Raw genomic sequence first — 10,998 nt, forward strand, 5'->3', positions numbered from 1 at the left:
ATTCTAAATTATTTCTTTGTATAATAACAAAATCAATAATAATAATTTTGTTCTTATTATCATAATATTAATATTTATATTGTTTATATATATATATATATATATATATATATATATATTCACACATACACACACACACACACAAATTAAACGATTGTTACATATTACAGAGTAATTACTTAATTAATATACAAATACAAAACAAATGCTAATAATATTAGAATGAAATCTAAGAAAGCAAACTACATACATAATTATAAAATAATTTGTATAAAAAATATACATATATAAATGAACTCTAAATTACTATCATTATTGATAAACAATTACAAAAATTGAAGAACAAAATTTATATGAACCTCAATAACATCTTTATATAGTGATATCGCAATATACGTTCGATGTTACGTGGTTGATGAAATCAACATAAAAAGAGCAAAATAACCTACAAAAATGATGATGATGGATGGATTACATTTGAATATGTGAGTAATTTGAAGATGAGAATGAGTATTTATAGGAAAAAAAACTGTAACATCTCATGAAAAATGAAAGGAATAGTAAGATGAGATATTTAATTAAAGAAAAATGAAAAGTTTATAACTATTACTATTATTTAAGATATAACTTCAATAGGGTTAAAATTTATTTACCTTAGGTATTAAATTAGTTAACTTTTTAACCATTAGTTACTATTTACTATTTTAATATTATTAAATATTTGGTTAAAAGTTTTATTTTTTACTTTAAAATTTTTACCGCTTTACTATAATTTAATACATGAGTTAAATTATATTTATGAGTCTAGGACTCAATTTTTAAGTGTATAATAAAATAATAAAATAATAATAATAAAGATAAGATTATTAATTTTTACCATGTGGTTAAGAGATTATATTGGATAAAAAATAGTAGTAATTAAGTTGGGTTAATGAACATATTATATATATATATATATATATATATATATATATATATATATATATATATATATATATATATATATATATATATTATAATTAATTATTATATTAATGGCAAACAATTACTTTTTTTAAATAAAAGTGATTTATCATGTGGTTAAGTGTTAAGATGGGTAAAAAAAAGTTAAATTAATGAAGTTAATGATCTAATTAATGGATATGAGAGTCAAAATTTAGATATATATAGATTAAGAATTAAGAAATAAGAAATATAAGTTTATTAACTTTTATCATGTGGTTAAGTGATTATATCGAGTAAAAAAATAATAGAAATTGAGTTGGTTAATGAGCATATTTATGACACTTGAAGTCGATATTTAGATATATATAGATATAGATAGATAATAATCAATCAATAAATAATAATAATAATAATAATAATAATAATAATAATAATAATATTGGTAGAGTTATGTATGTATAATAAAATAATAATAATAATAATATTGGTAGAGTTATGTATGTATAGACTAAAAAGTGGGTTTAAATCATAATACTAAATAGTGGGTTTAAATCATAATGAGTTACCATGTAGTATTTACCATAATGAGTCACCATGTAGTAGAAGAATGAATTAAATATCCTAATTTATAGCCTTAGGAGTCAAAATTTAAGTATATATAGATAATAAAATAATAAAATAATAATAATAAAGATAAGATTATTAATTTTTACCATGTGGTTAAGAGATTATATTGGATAAAAAATAAAAGTAATTAAGTTGGGTTAATGAACATACACACACACACACACACACACACACACACATACACACACACACACACACACACACATATATATATATATATATATATATATATATATATATATATATATATATATATATATATATATATATATATATATATATATATATATATATATATATATATATATATATATATATTATAATTAATTATTATATTAATGGCAAACAATAATTTTTTTTAATAAAAGTGATTTATCATGTGGTTAAGTGTTAAGATGGGTAAAAAAGTTAAATTAATGAAGTTAATGATCTAATTAATGGAGATGGGAGTCAAAATTTAGATATATATAGATTTATTTTTTATTATAATAATTATAATTATAATTATTATATTATTAATATTTAAATATGAATTTTCTTTACAAGATTAATTACGTTACATATGTATGCGAAATACACGTCTCTATATATTTGTAAAAACAACAACAAGTTTCTTAGTCGAACGGGTCATTTAAATAAATGAATTTAGCATTTACATTCACTTAATACCTAAAACGTGTTATTAAATTGTTTCATTCAAACAAACTCGTGATTCTACGGGTCATTTTACTAGTTATTATTATTATTATTATTATTATTATTATTATTATTATTATTATTATTATTATTATTATTATTATTATTATTATTATTATCAAGGAGGTGTTTGGGATATATATTTGTAGCTACTTATATCTTATATTACTCCAAAGTCAGCTACACAAAGTGTTAAACTAATGAACTTATTTGTTATACTCGTCCCCTCCTATATTGATAGTTTAATACTCTATTTTAATTTTTTTCTAATTTTTTTTCTTGAAACGGATAAGATTTTATTAATGCTCAAAAAACAAAATCGAATACAAAAAAGAAATTAGCAAGGCACTAGACCAACGAAAAAAGAAAAAAAAATAAAAAGTTACATTGGATTATATAGTCACGTGTTTCAGTCAGGTGCAATTTTGCTTCTAGATTTCAACTAAAAAAAGCAACTAATCTGATACAATCGAATAAGTCATTTTTCTTAACTATGTGCGTGTCGTGAACGATATCATTTCTCAATCTCCATATCCACCACAATGTTGCAACAACGATACAATATAACCTATCTGAATTAACTCGGGACTGAAAGATCTCTTCTACCCACATGAGGAGGTCATCGGTGGAATCGAAATTCGAGGGCCACACGACACCTACCCAAATACAAATACGCCTCCAAAGTGCCACCGTCATGCTATAGTGAAGAATTAAATGGTCACGAGAGTCACCACATATTCCACAAAGAGGGCACACAGTCAAATTAATATCCATACCTTTGCAAGCTAGCGAGATTAACTCGTGTTGGAATCTTGTCATTAAGTACTCCATAGGAATATGTTGACTTTAATAGGGACTAATACACACCATTTTGTTGGACGAATTCCGATAAGAAGGTAATGATCATCAAATAGTTTGTGTGCTTCACTAACAGTGAATACGTCATCTGTTTGAAATTTCTAAGTCCAACGGTCATCTTCATCAGTTAATACTGTATGTTGTACAACAATCAGTAGCTGCTCCAGATTTGTAGAATTAGCAGGTGGCCGAAATCTAGTGCCAATGCCATGATCCGTTATGAAAACGATCACTTACGAGACAATCTTAGTTAGCATCAAGACGAAATAATCGGTTATATTTTTGAGCTAGAGTACAACTTCTCAACCAAAGGTCTTTCCAAAATCTCGTGGCAATCCCATTCCCAACTTGATGGAAAGGGATCCAGGAGGAACGACATTTGTTATTTGTTGCGAGGACGTTAACACGACGATGTCATGCCATTTACCCTTTGTTTTGCAACATGTTGTACCGAAACCGTATGCTCACCATGTATAGCCTTCAATAAGCATAATACCCATAAAGAGTTAGGATTATTTACCATTTGCCATTGCCATTGACATTTAAGAAGCAATACACTGTTGAAGGATTTAATGCTACTAATGCCAATGCCTCCCTTTTCGAGTGAGGCACATACATGATTCCAAGAGACCCATGTCATTTTCCTCTTTTGTAGTGATCCACCCCAATAAAAATGGGTGCATAGATTTTCAACGACTTTCAATTTCATGAAGAATTAACCTTAATTAATAGTATGATTTATTTAAATTAATAGTCTATTTTCATATATAAACTAGTTAAAGACCCGCGAATTCGCGGGATTCTTTAAAAGAATTTGTTATAGTAAAGTAGAATCGGTTAATTTATTGAGGATTGATTATTGATTATTACATATTACGGAGTATTTGACAAGTTATATGTTGAACTTGAAATAACCTAACATAGTGTAAAGAAATTCAAATTTAACACTGTTGAAACATTATATTGTGGAGTAATAGTGCGGGAGCTTGATAGAATGCCGATAGAAATCTGACGTAGTGGAGTAACACATTTTAAAACTATATGTATATTTTATTTAGTTACATATCACACAATTGAAAGAATAAAAGAATCACAATCTCTAAACATATTTCTTAGTGTTTCGGTTGATTTTCTATAATTTTCACGTTCTAGCTTCAAAGATCTACTTGAAAGAGTTTCACATTGGCTGATCTAAATAAGTTTTTACCCAGCACTATAACTCTGCATATTTAAGTCATTAGCTACACTTTACACTCATCTTTAATTTTAAAGCACTCAAATAGATACTACGGGTCAAAATGACACCCATAATAGATACTATTATCATTATAATACACAAAGCTAGAATAAAATGAGTCATTGTAAATTTGATATAATGTTATGGGACATATTACTTCATACTTGGCTTATGCCTTTGGGACTGCTTAAATTTTCATCAATAATTGGGTATATACTATAAATACTTTGTCGGAGTATGACCTTCACATATTGAAATATATATAAGGCCCCGTTTGACTCGCAGAATATTTTTGGATGGAATGGAATACGTTAAGGGAATTGTATTCTGAAGTAATTATTTTCCAAGGAATTCGATTAAATGTTCATTTAGTGATTAAAAAAATTAAAAGGAATGTGGTCAAGGAATCAAGAATGTGATTAAGTAATTTGACAGAAATACCCCTTTAATAAATAATATACTTTTATTTATTTTGGTGATCAAAGAACTTAACCCTAACCCTAAACTCTAAACTCTAACCCTAAAACTCTAAACCCTAACCCCTAAATAAACCATAACCCCTAAACCATAACCCCTATACCATACACTCTAAACCCTAAACCCCTAACTCTAAAGCTCCTAAACCATAAACCCTAACCCTTAGAACTGTATTTAGGCCTTCATTTAGAACTTTTTGCAGTTACAAACAATAATATTTGTGTAGCTACAACCCACCATCAAACTGTAAAATCAACAATCCAAATGCACTACAAAGTTAGCCTTACATTTATAATGTATGATCAGACATATATATTGAAACATTATATCATCTTGAATTTTAAATGAAACACTATATTTAGAGTTAGTAAATTTGACCCATTTACCCATGAATCGGTTATTTTTGGTTAACCAATAGCAATTTATGTCCAAGCGAAGTGTACACTACAGTACTTTTTATGTGTGGGCAACTATGTTTAAACCTTTCCATACAAATTGCAATTTGTCCAACAAATTCCCATGGCTTGGAAAATAATTTCAGTTTGAAATGTCTTTCCCTTCCCCATATGCTCTGTTAAAAGAGATTTAATGTTTTTACAAAAAAGTTTATACTCAAAATAAAAAATAAAAAAGATTCGATTTCTTCATGTCTTAAAAAGATACACCTAAAATTAAAGGAGCTTTGGTATGAAGGATATTAGCGAGATATTCTTTACAATTTGGACCCCTGCAAAAGTTGATAGATGGTTAAAGAAAAACTGTAGATAGCAACGCCAAACATCAAAGAAAGGGGATAATATCAGTAAAGCAACAAATTTTAAGTTTTATTTCATCTTATCATTAATTAATCAACAACAATAACAACAACAACAAAACTCAATACTACATGAGTGGGGTGTATGGAGGAGGTGAGATGTTGACAATCCTTCCCCTATCTTTGAATAAAGAGAAATCATTTTTCTCGGATGAGTCTGAAAGTTTTTTGAATTGGCTAAAGAGGTGATATCGAACCGACTCGAGTACCTTATCGAGATGAATATCAAAATGGCTAAACATTTCCATTGAATAAACTTGATTAGAAATAGAATTGCTCCCAAACACAAAAAGTAATCGACTCTTCTACCTGTGTTCTTGAAAAATACCTCCTGGAAATAATCACATTCGTGACAAAATTAGTTTGGTGTTCATGAGTACTTAGGTTGTGCTTGGTAATTAAAACTTAACATATCTGCCAAGAACTTGAAATTATAAATTAAAAACAAAAATCGAAATTTAATAATATTATTATATGAAATATAAAGACAAAATCGCATGGTTGGTCCTTCATTTTTGTCTAAAACGACACATGGGACCTTAATCAATATTTTTGACGTAGATGACCTTTAACTCTCAATTTATAGACATAGATGACCCCAAGGTTTAAGTTTAAGTCTGTTAAATTGTTGCTGTTAAGATTAGTCTCGTGCATAGCATGTGAGGGCAAATTAGTCCAATCCACTTTTATTATTCTTTTTATGCTGTAACCCCTCCAATCGCCACATTTGAAATAGTCCTGTCGTTCCTAATTGCAAAACCCTAATTCAATCGAACAGCAACATGTCGTAGGTTTTTTTGGATGTCCAATTGAGGTAATGTAATCCCTATATTCGCTATTGTTCAATTTCATCGAGATACTTATATTGTGCGACTATTTGATGTTTCGGGGATCAAAGTGTAGGTTTGTTGGTTGGCATGATCCACCAGTTTTTGCTATCGTGTTGATATGATTATACCAGGACTGCTAAAAGCAAAAAATAAGAGTGATGCAATAGCCAAAAATGCACAACAACAAGATACAATATTGAAGATTACGTAGTTTTTGAGCTGGTTAGGGTTTGCTATGTATGTGAAAATGTTTTAAGCTGATTAGTTACTTGAAGCTTATGTATCAGTTCTAACTTCTAAGTACTATGTTTTGTGATGTAATTTGTTTTAAGTTTGTTCTTGGAGTTAATGTATCAGTTTTAATGAATGAAATATTTTCGTTTTGATTAACTCTGAATCATATTACAAAAGTTGCTATTTTACATTGTATGATGCAAATGTGTAATTTGGTTTGAGTTTGGTTTTGATGTATATGTATCGGTTAATTTGAATGAAAACATTAAAGTTGTCAATGATACATGACTAAATGAGACATGACCAAAACATGACTATATGAGCATAAAAGATTACAGTTGAAGAGATTCAATACATGTCTAATTTTTAACCCATTTTAACACCTACTTGGACTAAATGATTGAATGAAAAACTGACCCTTTTGACACCTATTTGGGCATAAAACATGAACAAAAAAGTTAGCTATTTTGACACATGTTTTGACATGTTTTTACTGTTTTGACATTATATTAGATTTTTTGTTGTTGTATTGACCTATTTTGATCAAATGCAACTGTTTTGTACCAATAGAAACTTTTTGACCTAATGAAAGCTTCCACGTGTATATTAACCTGCTTTTCACCAAATGCAAGTGTTTTGAGGTAATGAAAGTTGCATTCAGAACATTAACCTGTTTAGTACCAAATGCAACTGTGTTTTTTTTTTTTTTTTTAGCCCTTTTATGAACATAACTTTGTTGACCTGTTAACCTATTGACCCATTGAACCTGTTGAGTTGACCTGTTTAGACCTTTTACTTTTAGACCTGTTATCCTAATGGTAACTTATTAAGTGACCAAATGACCATACTGTGTATGCATTATAAGACCAAAAACAGTATGTTGTGTATGCTATATAATGACCAAAAATTATCAAATTATGACACACCATACTGTCTAAGCTTTATAATGACCAAAAACAGTATGCTTTATAAAATGCCAACTTAAGTGACTTATGTCAACATTATGACCAACTTAAGTGACTTACATCAGACTAAAATATTACATTACATTACAATTACATTACAAATTTACAGTTACCTGCATTAACCTAAAATATTATATAACTAACCTGATGACCAAATACAACTGTTTTGACCATATTTGAAAGGCATAGGTCCATATTAATAGTCAATAATTTTTTTATTTATTTTTTCGTTTTTTAAAGGCATAGGTCCATATTAGTTCATGACCATAACATTTAGTCAAAAGTCAATAAACATACATGTTTTGGACCATATCAGTTTATGACTAACAATAGTCAACAAAAGTCAACAATTAATCCATAATTCATAATAGGATAGCCTGATGACCAAATAAAACTGTTTTGACCAGATTTGAAAGGCGTAGGTCCATATTAATAGTCAACCAGATTTATTTTATTTTTTATTTTTTAAGGCATAGGTCTATATTAGTTCATGACCATATCATTTAGTCAAAAGTCAATAAACATGCATGTTTTGGACCATATCATAAAACTTCATTAGTTTTTCAATTCCATACTCGCTTCTGATCCCATAAAATGATTCAATCGACATTTTTATTTTTTATGATCGTGATTTTTTGTTGTTTAGGTAACAGAACATGGACGGTGGTTTTTTGATGAAACCATGTTGTTGATATTTAATGATATACGTAATACATATGGAATATGGGTTAAACATCATCGAAGAGGTAATGGTGTGGACAAAATTGCCCTCACACTTTGAGCACATGATATACTTTAACGGAGGTAAACTAACAGAGCTTATGAACGGGGTCATCGGTGTCACTTAACTAAAATATGAAGGTCATCTAGGTCAAAAACAAAGATTAAGGTTACCTATGTCTTTTTGGTGCTTGCATCGGTAAACACCTTATCTGCCCTCTATTTCTCCGTATTCCACAACATCCCCCCCTATCCACTACTCAAAAACCTGCATTCATCACATCATCATACCTTAAATAACTCATTTACTATAAAATTTTAGAAATTCCTTACGAACCCGTATATCGCGTGTGGGTTGAATCATCATCAGATGGTGGGTTGAATCGTCATTAAACGGAAGAAATCACCAATAATTCTGGTCATACACATCATTGAACGATCAAATCAGTATCAAGATAGGAAAGGGAAATATAAATACATGTAAAGCTAACACATGTAAAATTAAGCAATAATTCGAATAATACCTTTCAATGAAAAAAAATGAATATCTTCAAACCTAATTAAATGTACTCTTCCATTGCATGTAGAGACCAATTGTCTCGAATAACTTGCAAAATAAAAAGTCATGACCTGAATTTGTGAATTTGTAGAGCTGAGTTTCTGTAAATCAAAAGAAAAACAGATTGAATAATTAGTCTTTGAAGTCATTTCTAATTCTCAAAAAATGTTACAGATTCCTGAAGACAATGAGACTTGTCACTATGATGCCATGTAGTTAGAACTATTAGGTTACCAGTTATTGGTTGACATGAAGTATTAACCTTTTTAAAAGGTACTTATGTGTGTGTTTAATATCAACACATAAGGAGATATAGCTCGAAATAAAGGGATATAGCTTCTAGCATCAATGATCAATAAATATAAGAACATAACATACTTGTTGCAATAACCGTCTGATCTCTTGATTGAGAATTATAATGAAAAGCTTCTACTTTTTAGTCCAAAGTAGAGAACAACAATGAAAAGCTTCTACTTTTTAGTCCAAACTAAACCGTTTCTGGTGCGATGCAGTGCAATTATTAGAAAATTCTGTGCTTGCCAAGCATACAGAACAACTGGAATATCATCCTCCTTTACACTCGGATCACCGACTGAATGATCCATCAATTCAAACAACAGCCCAACAACAAATCTGGATGTAACACCTGAAAAAAAAGTGACCATAGTCAATATTTAAAAAAGAATCTCCCATTTTTAGCACTATAGTAACTATAACAGGACACATAATGGCTCATAAATTTAAAACAACAGCCCAACAACAAATCTGGATGTAACACCTGAATAAAAAAACGTGACCATAGTCAGTCAGTATTTCAAAAAGAATCTTCATTTTTAGCACTATAGTAACTATAACAGGACACATAATGGGCAATCAAAATGGGTATTATTTTGGTACAAGTCGAGTAGAAAATACCTTTTCACCTTGAAATTTTAGTTTTTTAACCAAAACTACGGGTCATATATCACTATAAAATACTATATTCACTCGACGATAGTTTAAGATTTTAGATAAAACGAATTAAAAGGTTTAGTGCATTGAAACACCTACAAACACAAAAAACAACTATAATTCATAATCTTTAAACTATTTAAACAAAATCACTAATTACAGTTTTGCATCAACAGTTTTTAAGCTCAGGAAAACAGAAACATCAAAATCATTGACAAAATTAAGCGCAGACCTTAAAATTTCAAAACACTTACAGTTTCGGAGGATACAACAAAGGCGGTAATGATTTGACTTGGATTGCCTCAAACCCTAATTAATCGATCGAAAAGCCGAAATCAAAGCTACGACTGAAATCCTAATTTCTGACAACAACATCTTCAGTTGATTCGCGTATAAAGTTTATACATAACTGAATATCACTGACCCAATATTGTTATAAATATCACTGTATAAGAAATTAAATCCGTTGTTGACCCAGATCAATGTGAAACCCTAGATTGAACGGCTTTCAATTCGAATTCTCATCAACTATTTTTCGATGATGATTTGATTAGTGTCGATGATTTGGGGAGAAGTCGGGATTTTTTTTTTCCTAGCGTAGTGAATGAATGTATTTGAACCCTAATTTATTAATTTGCTCCCCGTGTGTTTTTAGAATTCAAGGGGTATTTTGGGGAGTTTGAGAATTAAAATTGATTTATTAGCTAACAGAGTTAGAAAATTATTTTAGAACATTAGATCAAGGGGTCATTTAAGAGTTTTTTTTTTTATCTAAGGGTTAAAATGTAGTGACCCGAACTTTTCCATGTTTATATATATTAATTGAGATTGATATTTACATGATTAAATGTTTCCAACATGTTAAGCAATCAAACTTGTTAAGACTTGATTAATTGAAATATGTTTCATATAGACAATTGACCACCCAAGTTGACCGGCGATTCACGAACGTTAAAACTTGTAAAAACGACATGACGATATATATATATGGATATACATATGGTTAACATGAGAGTATGATAAGTAAGTATCTCCATAAGTATATTAACAATGAACTACATATGTAAAAACAAGACTACTAACTT

At 29.0% G+C, this 10,998-nt stretch overlaps 1 long non-coding RNA gene across 2 annotated transcripts; it reads right to left on the minus strand.

The window, feature by feature from the left end:
- Nucleotides 1–5,405: 5,405 nt before the first annotated feature.
- LOC139873079 (uncharacterized) lies at nt 5,406–10,544 on the minus strand. Of its 2 annotated transcripts, XR_011767262.1 has the most exons (5): nt 10,168–10,544; nt 9,341–9,608; nt 8,578–9,063; nt 5,864–5,985; nt 5,406–5,567 (listed from the first exon to the last, which is right to left on the minus strand). It is a non-coding gene; the product is annotated as an uncharacterized lncRNA (long non-coding RNA). The 2 variants fall into 2 exon arrangements; XR_011767261.1 differs by lacking the exon at nt 5,406–5,567 and having other exon boundaries at nt 5,648–5,985.
- Between the last annotated feature and the right edge of the window lie 454 nt (nt 10,545–10,998).

This window comes from Rutidosis leptorrhynchoides, chromosome 10, assembly GCF_046630445.1.
Source record: "Rutidosis leptorrhynchoides isolate AG116_Rl617_1_P2 chromosome 10, CSIRO_AGI_Rlap_v1, whole genome shotgun sequence".
NCBI classification, from domain to species: Eukaryota; Viridiplantae; Streptophyta; class Magnoliopsida; order Asterales; family Asteraceae; genus Rutidosis; species Rutidosis leptorrhynchoides.